The following is a 12,648-nucleotide window of genomic DNA, read 5'->3' as shown; positions in this document are numbered from 1 at the left end:
GAATTGTCATACACCTCGTGCACAACCATTTTACCTGATTCACCTTTGTCTTCATAAAGATTTGTGCAGACAAAGAAATGTTGGCAATAAATAGGTGTACAGATTGCAAAGACTGCACAAAATAAATTATCAAGGCACCGTCAAACAGTGAAGATTTTGCATTTTAATAGTGTCACTTCAGTATTCCTGTTAATGAGTGATGAACACAGGAATCCTGCACTACTTGTGATGAAATTCACCTGATTAGTATACCTTTCCTTTATCTCGAGTGGTGTTATGCAAAGCTCTTCATACTTTCAGTCTTTGCGTTTTATTTAGCCAGCATTAAGCCGAGCGGCTCAATTAAGTATAAACCCTCGAATGTGCTCACTGTGTGTATTCATGTAGCGGAGGGAAGGGGGTGTCTACGCAGCTCGTAGGAGTGCTTTGGAATGACAGGGAGGAGTGAGGGGGATAATGAGAGGGGGAGGAGAGGGGGAAGGAAAGAGGAATAGCTGTCAGGCTGCAGACAAAAGCTTTGTTTGAAGTGTCACTTCAACGACACATTTTTGTCTGTGTGTGTTTGTGTGTGTTTTCTCTGGTTTGTGTGTTCATTCTGAAAGCATTAGACATCAGAGGAAATATCAGCAGGCATTCCTGGACCCACAGAGAAGAAGAAGACAAGCCGCAATGCCATCAACATGATAATATACAGCTTGTACTTTTTCTCTGTTGTAAAGATGAACTGTATCGAAAATCTCACAATTTCGTCTCAATGTGTCTGAGCGTATGTTTGTGTGCTACACATCACAGCAGATATTATAATGAGACACATTTATACCTTCTGGATTTGTCTCAATGTCCATCACTCAAATGTGTGTGTTTGACACTGATGGATGGATAAATACACTCAGAGTGAGGGCAGAGCAGGAATAGGGGGACACTCCTTTGTGGTTTTCACCTCCGTGTCACATTAAAGAGGCGTGAACAATGACACATTACATACAGTATAGGAATGTATTATACTCTCATCTGCAGGCAGTTTTAAATCTATGTTTATTTATTCTTTTTTATTTTGTGCAATGAAACATCTCAGTACAATACAGAGATGTTCCGGTAACAGGTTAACGGTTTCAAAGTAGGCCTATACAATGGTATGAAAACGTCAGGGTTTCAAAACCTCAAAAATTTTCCATCACGCCGTCCCTAATGTATTAGCTATTTTTTATGTCCCAAAAATGCAGGGAGAAATCCCTCGCTTGCAGCTGCAAGGCTCAACCCTCCCCCACCGATTGTTACTCAGTGTCAGTGAGTCAACTGTGCTAAACAATGGCTGGAGGAGGTGAAACTCATTTTTCCCCCCATTGAAGAAAACAAAATCGCCAGTATGGGAATACTTAGGCTACAGAAAAGTTAGACAGCCGTGGGTTAGAAGAGGAGGGCAAACCGACATGTAAAAATTGTTTGCGGAGGGTGGCTGCCGAGGAAGCAATACCTCCAATATGATGTCACATTTATACAGAAATAAAGGTTAGTAAACACTGTCATGAACGTGTCCCACCAGCTACGAGAGTTAACTCCAGCGTGTTTAGTGTGTCTAGCGGTGGTAAAACGTGGTGGGGTTTTTTTCTTCTCTGGCAACTGTCTGTGTTGAGAAAGAGAGAGTGTGTGTGAATGTAAACATCATACGAGTCAAACACATGCTTTTTGGGGGGGGGGGGGGGGGGGGGGAATAATTCAATTTTTTTTTTTCTGATGGTAATAATGTTGAACTGTGGCTCTGGGTTTAGACTGACCTAAAGGACTGCATTTATTTTAATGTTATTTACATTTTTTTTTTTTCAAACATAACATTATACTTATGTTCCAATTTGCTAATATTTTTTGAATAATAAAAACCCTGCTCAATGGAAAAAGTTTTATTGATATCTCTAAGTAATACATTTTAGAGCTGTAATTGCAATACCGTGATACTGTGAAACCGTGATACTTTGGCTTAAGGTTATCGTATCGTCCGAATATCATACCGTCACATGCCTAGTACAGTATATACTTTTTAAATATCTGTTGGATAAAATCCTATAGATCTTGAAATAATAAGTATTAGAGATGTGACTGTAAAGTTTACCACTGAATAATGTGATAGTCCTCTTGTGATGAAGTAATCAAAACACGGCGAGAAGAAACATGCTTGCTCACACTGTCTCACTAACACTACCGGCTCACAGCCAACATGTCAGCGATTTTGAAGTATTTTGAGCAATCAAATATCAATTTTTAAATAAAGGAAAATAAAACAAATGTGCTTCATCACTGCTACCGGCTCGTTCTGACGTTGCATTCCATTGATGTCCCATGTCACATCGAGTACAGTGCATTTGTACACGTGCATGATTAGTTTGGAGTTTAATCAAGCGAACAGTATACAAATAAAGTTGTATTTAAATCATTTCCACATTTTAAGGAGTAGGGGAGATTGTAATAGCCTTGTTAAAAGCTTTACTAGTTTCAGGAGAATGGAATAGTTTTTTTGTCGTTGAACTACAGTTCCACACAAACGTACATCAACATCTCATTTAGCTTAGCAATTGGAGGCGTGAGACACATTTTCGAGTGTCCTAAATTTCCAAGAAAGTTTGTTTTCTGGGGATAGTGCCAAGAGAATAGGGCATTAATCTGAAAATTATTAAATAAAATAATTTTTTTTAAATAATGAAAAAAAATTGTGTACATGTGTATACAGTAATTCGGCCTTTCGCTTGTCGGCCGAGTTTTTCCAATATTGTGTTTTCGGTTTTGGCCAAGAATTTTGCTTTCGGTACATCCCAAATAAATGTGTATACTTATTATCTTATTATATTTTGAAAGGTTGTGTTCTAAATGACACAATTTTCAGCATAAGAATTTGAAAAAAGTATTTAGCATTTGATACTGAGTACAATTTTGAAATTGATCAGTATCATTTAATGCAGTTTGTTATTAGAAAGCGCCATTAAAACCCAGAGCTAGTGTTTAGCACATCTGCCTTGCCGTTGTTGAAGTTTGAAGCTTCAGTCTTGGGTTCGACCTTTCTGTGTGTAATTTGTACTCGGTGGCATTCTGGCTCTATTCATTAGAATGGGCTGTGAAAATAAAACAATATCAATCATCAAAGAAACAATGCAGTTTACCAATCTTCTTTCATTGATTTTTATTACTATTGTTACCATGACTTCGAATTAAATGCTGAATGCTAGCGAGTGTCAAACATGGTCTCGCAGTGACTCTGACAATAAGATTGCCTATTTGGCATGGGCTCTGTCACATTGGCAAGCAAATGACACGAAGCTGGTCAATTATCCTGAACTCCAAGAGTCTCCCTGAAATCATCTGGATTGAAGTCAATTGTCCCATCTGCTTGCAGTGAGTTGCCCTCATGAGTCAGGTGCTAGATTGTACTCACAGATGGTCAAAAATTGTACCGCCTTACTCCCTGCCCCAGCAAACATGACTGAGGCTTCTTTTGCAAGGCACTGTAACTGCCCCTCAGGCAATATAAAGCTGCTAACTCCAGTGTGTCAACGATTTTGTGTGCTCACTGTGTTCACTGCAATTATGGGAAGACTTGCACTTGTCCTTAGGTGTGAAAGTGCGTGTAGATAGTTGTTTGTCTATACTCTATACTGCATGAATCTGCAATAGGTAAAACGCTTAGTGTAAAGAAATCAACTGTAGGAGCAATTATTAGAAAATGGAAGACATACAAGACCACTGATAATCTCCCTCGATCTGGGGCTCCATGCAAGATCTCATCCCGTGGCGTGAAAATGATAACAAGAACGGTGATCAAAAATCCCAGAACCACACGGGGGGAACCTAGTGAATGCCCTACAGAGAGCTGGGACCACAGTAACAAAGGCTACTATCAGTAACAAAATGTGCCGCCAGGGACTCAAATCCTGCACTGCCAGACGTGTCCCCCTGCTGAAGAAAGTACACGTCCAGGCCAGTCTGTGGTTTGCTAGAGAGCATTTGGATGATCCAGAAGAGGACTGGGAGAATGTGTTATGGTCAGATGAAACCAAAATAGAACTTTTTGGTAGAAACACAGGTTCTCGTGTTTGGAGGAGAAAGAATACCGAATTGCATCCAAAGAACACCATACCCACTGTGAAGCATGGGGGTGGAAACATCATGCGTTGGGGCTGTTTTTCTGCAAAGGGACCAGGATGACTGATCTGTGTAAAGGAAAGAATGAATGGGGCCATGTATCAAGAGATTTTGAGTGAAAATCTCCTTTCATCAGCTAGGGCATTGAAGATGAGACATGGCTGGGTCTTTCAGCATGACTATGATCCCAAACACACAGCCAGGGCAACAAAGGTGTGGCTTCGTAAGAAGCATTTCAAGGTCCTGGAGTGGCCTAGCCAGTCTCCAGATCTCAACCCCATAGAAAATCTCTGGAGGGAGTTGAAAGTCCATGTTGCCCAACGAGAGCCCCAAAACATCACTACTCTAGAGGAGATCTGCAAGGAGGAATGGGCCAAAAATACCAGCAACAGTGTGTGAAAAGCTTGTGAAGAGTTACAGAAAACGTTTGGCCTCCGTTATTGCCAACAAAGGGTACATGCTGTAACAAAGTTTTGAGTATTGACCAAATACTTATTTTCCACCATGATTTGCTAATAAATTCTTTAAAAATCAAACAATGTGATTTTCTGGGTTTTTTTCCCCACATTCTGTCTCTCATGGTTGAAGTTTACCCATGTTGACAATTACAGGCCTCTCTAATATTTTCAAGTGGGAGAACTTGCACAATTAGTGGTTGACTAAATACTTATTTCCCCCACTGTACTCATTTATTTGTTTTTGCACTACCACAGGTCACAAATGTGTCGTCATGGTGTAAATTTCATTTTGCACGACACTAGTAATGAAGGATATCTTTGCATTTTCCTGGTTAACTAATTGGTTGGCATTGACAGCGCTGGACAATTCATTTTGACTGGGAGGGGTGAATGAACATTCGTCAATGGCACTGAAAGATTAGCATTCACAGCTACTCCTCCCAGTTTAAATGAATTTGATGTCTATCGTTGTCACTTCTTGTTGATTTTAGGTCATTTTGTGTTGATTCTTGGGCATTCCCAGGTCACCTTCTGTTGATTTCGGGTCACTTTCTGTTGACTTTTGGGTTACTATCTGATTATTTTGGTGCATTGCCGGGTCATTTCCTGTACATTTTAAAGCAAGTCAAGGACGATTTTTCTTGTCAACAATAATGACCACCAATGGAGAAATATTGAAAGTTTTGGTTTTTGATTTATATAGTATCAAAAACAGTATCATGCATTTAGTGGAGTATCAATATCGAGTTGAAAATTTTAGTATCATGGCAACAATGTAAACATACTAATATTATTAACTATAAAATCACCAATTTATGTATATGAATATTTTTTTACAGTACCAAACCTTTGGTTGCTGTGTACAGTACTATGTGTGCGTGTGAGTAGTCTGTCTGAGGTGTTAAATGAGTGTACTGCCCATATTCAATGGTGCGCCTGCTTCATTGTGAGTACTCAGACATAATGGCTTTTAGGGAGCAAAGAAATAAAAGGAATGAAAAGCATGATAAGAAGGATAGAGCAGAAGGGCAAGATTCTCGAGTGTGTGAGACACAATGAAAACAGGCCACTCAGACGCATTTCCGAGAGCAAACACTTTTGAGCACGATCATTGTCAGAGCAAACAGGACTCCTGTGTTTCCAAAGGACATTACAACACGTTGCGGAAGTAATTTTCAAATGCATGAGGAGCCTCACCCTATTCTTAAAAACAAAAATCTTTCTTGTTGATAATACTTAATTGTTGTTCCTTTAGATAAACAGAAAATTGTGAAGGATGTGTGAAAATTAACAGTTAAGGTGTGAATATTCTTGGTGTTTTTATTAAGAATGTACATCCTATTATTGATTGTGTTAAGTGCAGCTGTCCAGTGGCTAGAACAAATCATGAAATTGGCTCATAATCAGTTAATTCATTTTTTGGCTGTTCTCAAACCTTTTACAAGTATTGTCAAACAAAATACTGCTTTTCAAGTTCCAAAATGTTGACAAACAAGTTGAAAAAATGTAGGCTGTACAGAAAGGCTAATCAAACTTTAGCGCATTTTAATGTTTTATCATGAAAAAGGAGTTTTAATAACAACTAGGGTCGATCAAACAAGCACTGGCCCAAGGGGGACTGAAAACTGGGGCTTAGTGAGCACCAACCCAATGCTGGGCCAGACGAGGGTAAGCCAAGGACCAAACTTACGTCAGGAGGCAGGGGGCAGGGTTATCGCAACAACGAAGAGCTGTGAGTGAGCAGGAGTCAACTGGTGGTTGACATGAGCAGTAGCACGGATAGTCCCCGACTCAAACTCTACTTGCAGCTGCCATCCTACATTGAGTTCCGACTGCGGCCGGTGAAAATGCCGGCTCCCCAAGCCGCGAAAAGAAGAAAACGCTCTCCCCTCGAGCACATGAGCCACGTCGAATGCTCCTCGTTGCACAAGGGCCCGTGATTGCGGGTCAAATCCAGCGAGTCCCCACAGACAAACGTGTATGGAGGACCAGGAGTGCAAAAAATAAATAAATATACAATGAAATAAATTATGAAATGTGTCCTTATGATGCTTCTGTTTTAATATTTATTTATTTATTTCAATTTCAGTTCATTTCAATTTTAATGTATTCGACGTACGTAATTTTTAAAAATTTCAGTATTTCTTTATTTCATTAGTTATTATTTCAACATTTATTCATTTTACTTTTTGGCAGCGCTGGCCCAGGTTCTGCATGAGCTCTCTCGGGATTTAATAATGGACATGTTAGACTTGGCTGAACACGCTGACTCAGGAAATTCGGACCCTGAGCACGTGGCTTACAAAACCTAGCTGTTTAGTTGATGACTGATTTTTTTAAGCTTGTAATCAAGTCTCAAAACTCACAAAAGTCAAAGACAGCAAACTGAAGTAAACAAAATAGAACACTAATTAAACAATTGCCAGATTGGGGGGCCCCCTGGTGTTCAGGGGCTCTAAGCAGCTGCATAGTCTGCGTATAGGTTGGGCCCTGGATACAACTTAAAATTAGCATGTATTGGCCTGCAAATCTGCCCATACAAAGTCGCAGCTGATAGCTGGATAAACAATCCAAAGGAATTGCCTGCAGTGGAGTTCGGAAACATCTACAACTACCTCATAAAGTCACCCAGTAAGTTGACCTTTATCAATTACGTGGAATATGTACTGTGTGGAACTAAGAAAACTGGTAGTATATACGTAGTGATTATTTCTGCCGTAACCAGTAATTCGCCTCCAAGCGTTATTTAGCCGTGAACACGTCACGGCAAAATAACCAATTCCCACCAGGCCAATAATATACCGACTGAGAGCAGTTCACGGCAAAAGAAAAATAACACTTTGCGAGTTGTCGGTTATGGTAATAATAACCACTGCCTAGTCTATTGAATCCTAGCAGCTAATTGGGGCAACAAAAAAAATCGATTAAAGTTTACTCACCAGTAATAAAATGTCGGTTGCAAACGTAAATGTTCCTGGATTTAGGTTCCCACTGGCGAGAATGGTCCACGGAACAGTCTTCTTTTACTGTTCCTCATTTGATAGCTTTCAGCCATTTGCTTGTCCTTTTCTTCTCACTAGGAAGAATGAAGAACTTCAAATGCGGCTCCGAACTCTTCCTTGTGATAAAACCCGCAACACGGCAACTTTTAGTCATTCCGACGGAAAAAAAGGACCGCAAATAAGACAAAAGTTCAACGCGTTTGTTCTACAATGCACGACAGAGCAACTTCTTGTGACTCGTGTTTTGCCCCCATTTCAATATGGCGACGCTTTGTTGTGGCTGGTGACGTCATTAATGCCCGGATGTCCGACTGCGAGAATGTGTCTGGAGGAGAGAGAGGAAGTGCGCGGATAACAAACGAGGTTAGAAAAACTGCTTGTTTCGGTGATTGCTTGTTCGGCGTGGTTGTGGCAAACAGTAACCGTTAATCCTGCAATAAAAAAGTAGGTGAGACCAACTCTCCGTGCGTTCTCTATATCCAGTGCGACGCTACAATAGATATTCCCGACATGTTTATTGGGTGGGCCGTGCTCACCCCGGCCCCCCCATACATCCGGCCCCAAGTTTGATGAGCCAATTACTGATAAAATGATATCATGCAGTTACAAGGAAAATGGGAGCATAACAATGAAATGAATAAAAATTGAAATAAATAATTGTTGAAATATATAAATAAAAATTGAAATAAATAAATGTTGAAATAAATAAATATGTACTGGAATAAATAAATAAATGTTGAAATGAATAAATAAATAAATGTTGGAAAAAAAAAATAGATTAAGAAAATTATCAATAAAAAAACAAATATATAAATAAAAATGGAAATACAGTATAATTTGAAATAAATATTGAAATAATTTATTCTATATTGAAATAGAAGCATTTTAATGACACATTTAATCATTTATTCCATTGTGTATTTATCTAACGTGAGCGTGTAGACCCGTAGTCAAAAGTTTTAAGACATTTTTTTCAACTAATTTGACACTCGTCACCCAGTTTACTCACACGGCCGGCAATGCGTGGCTCTCACGGCAACAATGCTGCGTGCAGTGCAAGCATTTAGTAGGATGAGAAAGTGTCTCAAAACATTTGACGGCTGGTGTACACGCTCACGTTTGCCCGCGCAAACTCACTTCCCCCTTTTTCCACCTTGTTTGTGTGTTATGTACATTGTTATGTCACACCAATTACAGATATATTTGCAGATTTCGAAAAAAAATACATGAAAAGCTTTGATACATTTGAATTGGTATATATGCTGAAAACGCACGTGACTCGCGGATGTATTTGTATGAATATTTTGGGGAGAAACCTCTCCCCATATGAGGCCATGGGGTTCAAGCTAGGGCAAAATGTACAAAGCACCGAAGCTGAGCTCAAGCAGAGGGTAGTTCTACCCTTTTCCTGGCTTGTGTGTTCCACTGTTATGTCATTTACGCTTAATAAAAAAAGACACTAGGTTCGGGAAAAGCACATTTTATTGCCGTGTGCCATGTAGCACAAAAATGACGTACTGACGTATTCCGGTGACACATGACATGGCTCCAGTTTGGCTCATTGCTGATGGAATGCCAACTGGTGTTTGGGAAGCACGCGAAAAGAACTAACAAAGCACGAGCACCAGCACACTCGTTGTTTTGGTCCAAAAGCGGTATGAGAGGCAGGCCTCACCTAAGTGGCCAAATTCATGAGGGTCTGCGACTGCCATTACCCCAAAATTTAATCACTTATTCCTTTTCATATTACAAACATATCCTGCACGTTTGATCATAATTCTAGCATTTTTTCTTGAATTACCCTGAATATTTTAATATAGTCGAAGAACTTTATATTTAAAATATTTGACAACCAGCATGGGGTACTGAGGAGAGGGGAAAATGAATAAACAGCATGCGAGTCCAGCCGAGAAGCAGTCTAAGTGGTTCAGCTGAGGTCAAAAGCATGGAGACGAGGATTTAGCTGGGAGACATCGTTTCAGCTCTGACTCATTCCTTCAAGAATTACCTTTTTAAAACGGTAAAAGGCTCTATGAACATTAGGCATAAATGTTCTGTAAATTTAAGTTGTTAACCTAATATTGTAGTACACTGTAGTGATGCCATTTGTCCAAGTGGACTCACACTTCTAAAGAAACATATACATAATGCTTGGGGCTACCATTAAATACAGAAAACTATGATGATACAGTGAGGCATGCTTGAATATGTAGTACTCTGAACTGGATGTCCATGCCAAATATGCTGTCTGGAACAGATTTATTTATAATTCGCATTATTTCAGACTTGTATGTATTTTATCTCTTCAGAAAAGAGACTGTCGAGGGTTCTGGAACGGATCTGTTTGACCTTTGACGTTCAACTGTTAAATGTGAATTCTATATCAAAACACGGATTGGAATTAGGATGCGTTTGGCATTCTATGTATAAGAACAAACACCATTTATAGATTTCACTGTCGCTGTTTCGATGCCTGTACGGAGCGCATACAGCATATTAAGACTTTTATCTTAGTATGAACACATTTTACATGCACTGCCAAAGATTGCGCCTCTGCATTGAACCCATCACAATAGTGAACACAGCAAGCAAATCCCATTAGTGACACGCAGGAGCAGTGGGCAGCTCCCAGCGCTGGGAAATCGAACTTGGGGGAGCCCCACGGTCACAGCCTACATTCTTTGGCATTTGTTCACAGCTGCCCCAAAATGATAAATGTTTCACACATTGGAAAATACCAGTTGTCATCAGCAAAGACCGTTAATGTTAGTGGCACTTTTTGGACTGCTATATTTTGATTCCAATAATGATTTATATCTGCCTTTGATTAAAATTCCATGCTTGCGAGCCCAGTGACAATATAATTTTAGCAAAAGAAGGGGTTGGGGTGTGATTGGGAAAGAACGTGCATTGGAAACATACGGTGTTCATTCCAAATGATTACATGCCTTTTCTTCACCTGCCAGAAAAAATACACGATGGCAAATTATAAATGACGGTGGGCACAAAATTCTGATTGTGCACCGTTGCTTTTTGAAAGGAATAGTGATTATGCTCTGATTTGCCAGATCGGTGATGGAGGCCCTCTTTATCTCCTGACTTTCACCTGATAATGAGGGTTAATAATTTAACACACACTCAAAAAGAGACCCTGCACCCCCCCTTCCTCATTCAGACGCACTCCCACCACTGCCGCAGTTAATATGCTGACTATTAGCTGATGAGAAAGAATTAGTGCATAGTAAATTGATTAATTAGGTAATGAATGAACACACTTAACTATATCCTGTATGCTGTGAAATGAAAACTGGAGAATGGGGGACACAGCCAAGTGATCAGATAACAGGTTAAAAAGCGAAGGACAAAAGATGGAGAGTGAGGAAGAGGAGGAGGGGAGTCAGACGAAGGCGTGTGGAGATGTTAATGTTTGTGAGTTGTGGTCTGGGCGACACACAAGCGCACGCACACACGCACAGTTGATAAGAAAAACAATGTTAGACAGGCAGTTTATCATAAGGGCAGGATGAGACAGAGAAAGATTAGACACCATCCCTGCGTGTGTGTGTATGTGCTGTTTTTGGGTAAGTCTGTGTGTGCATTATTCCCAGAAGAAAGTCAGTAAAAGATTAGACCAATTTGGTCTAATTTTATATATTGATGTCTTTTCCGTGTAGCTATAAATGAAAAACACATATGATGCATTTTCGAGAAAACTACATTATAATGGGCTAAGTAACGCTTTATAATTCCTTCCATGCATATTGTATACAGTTTAATGCCCTAACTGCATAAATGTGAATGTTTCCGAAGATGGTCAATATGTTAATCAGACGTGTCATCTCAAACATAATAGCTGAACTAATACAATCGTTTCCATTATCACGCTTTTGATCTTTGTCTTAGTCATTAGCGTTGATGTCACATGCTTGTCAGAGCCACTGGCATCCTAGCACGCCAGCGCCGTTAAAATGTGCCAGCCATTCACACGCACAGTTCTTGTGCTTACTGTTTTATTCACCGAGGGGGAATTACCAGATTCGAAAATGTAATTGAAATGACAGTCGTGTAATCATCCCGCTATAATCTTGCTCATTTACATGCACGTACATGGCCATGTTAAGTATGTACAATAATGAATGTCAATGTCACTGATCACATGGATCAGTTAGACATAAAACAATGAATTTGGTATGTGGCTGCTTCACTAATGTCACAGATGCAATCATTTAATTTGTGTGATTTCACATACTAAAATAATGTGAAAAAAAATTGTATGGGTGTCATAACAATATTTACAGTATATATCAATGTGATTGAAGCATGAAAGGCATGTTTTTGGCAAATGCATTACATTACATGCATTCAAGTAAAGATAAAGCAAAGTTGGTGTATGACATTCCGATAATAAAATGGATTTATATCGAAATATTGGCGTCTTTCTAAAGTCACATTTAATTATGTGATTAATCAAAATCCAAATGTATGATGAATCTGATTTAAAGGCCAAATGTGAAGTAAGGCTGGCCAACCATGTTTTTGAATAATATCAGTGGCTAAACAATTATAAGCATTTTTTCGGTATTTTTTTAAACGCAACACTTCCAGATTCTTTGTTTAACCCATAGCAACGCCCTTGACAACAAAAATGCTTTTCTTCGACAATCTTCGGAATTGACGTCACACCGAGAACTGCGAGGGAGTCCGCCATACACACAGTATTGTTGCATTGCTTCTCGATAAGATGCCACGATAGTGTTTGGCGATGTATTGTTCTTAATCTAAAGAAAAGTTGTATGAGTGGCTGAAGGATAGCATGGCACGTAAATGGACATCTTTTGTTCGCACTAAGCGAATGAATTTCATGCCATCATCGAGTCGTGTTCTCTGCTACAAGGACTTCGAAGATGCCTGCTTCCTCAACCGGTCTGCTTATGATCAAGGATTTGCAAAAAAGTAAGTGTGATTTTTGGATAGATGACTGATGACTTTGTCAAAGCAGAGCTGCCAACTGTTGTGGAACAGTGCTTAATTTGTAAATCATAAGGTGCCGGAACGCAAAG

At 39.5% G+C, this 12,648-nt stretch overlaps 1 protein-coding gene across 3 annotated transcripts in view; it reads right to left on the bottom strand.

Annotated features, from left to right (window-relative positions):
- The window catches only part of aff2 (AF4/FMR2 family, member 2), a 263,824-nt gene that overhangs the window by 206,053 nt on the left and 45,123 nt on the right, over window positions 1-12,648 (bottom strand). Inside the window, exon 1 of one of the 3 annotated variants that reach the window (XM_057849438.1) lies at window positions 7,526-7,667. The exons of the other annotated variants lie outside the window; for them this stretch is intronic. The gene's annotated coding sequence lies outside the window, so the exon portion shown is untranslated. Of the gene's footprint in view, window positions 1-7,525; window positions 7,668-12,648 lie in introns of those variants that run through there. 3 annotated transcript variants of the gene reach the window in all.

Source organism: Corythoichthys intestinalis, chromosome 11 (assembly GCF_030265065.1).
Source record: "Corythoichthys intestinalis isolate RoL2023-P3 chromosome 11, ASM3026506v1, whole genome shotgun sequence".
NCBI lineage: Eukaryota > Metazoa > Chordata > Actinopteri > Syngnathiformes > Syngnathidae > Corythoichthys > Corythoichthys intestinalis.
This window is presented reverse-complemented; position numbering and strand designations above follow the sequence as displayed.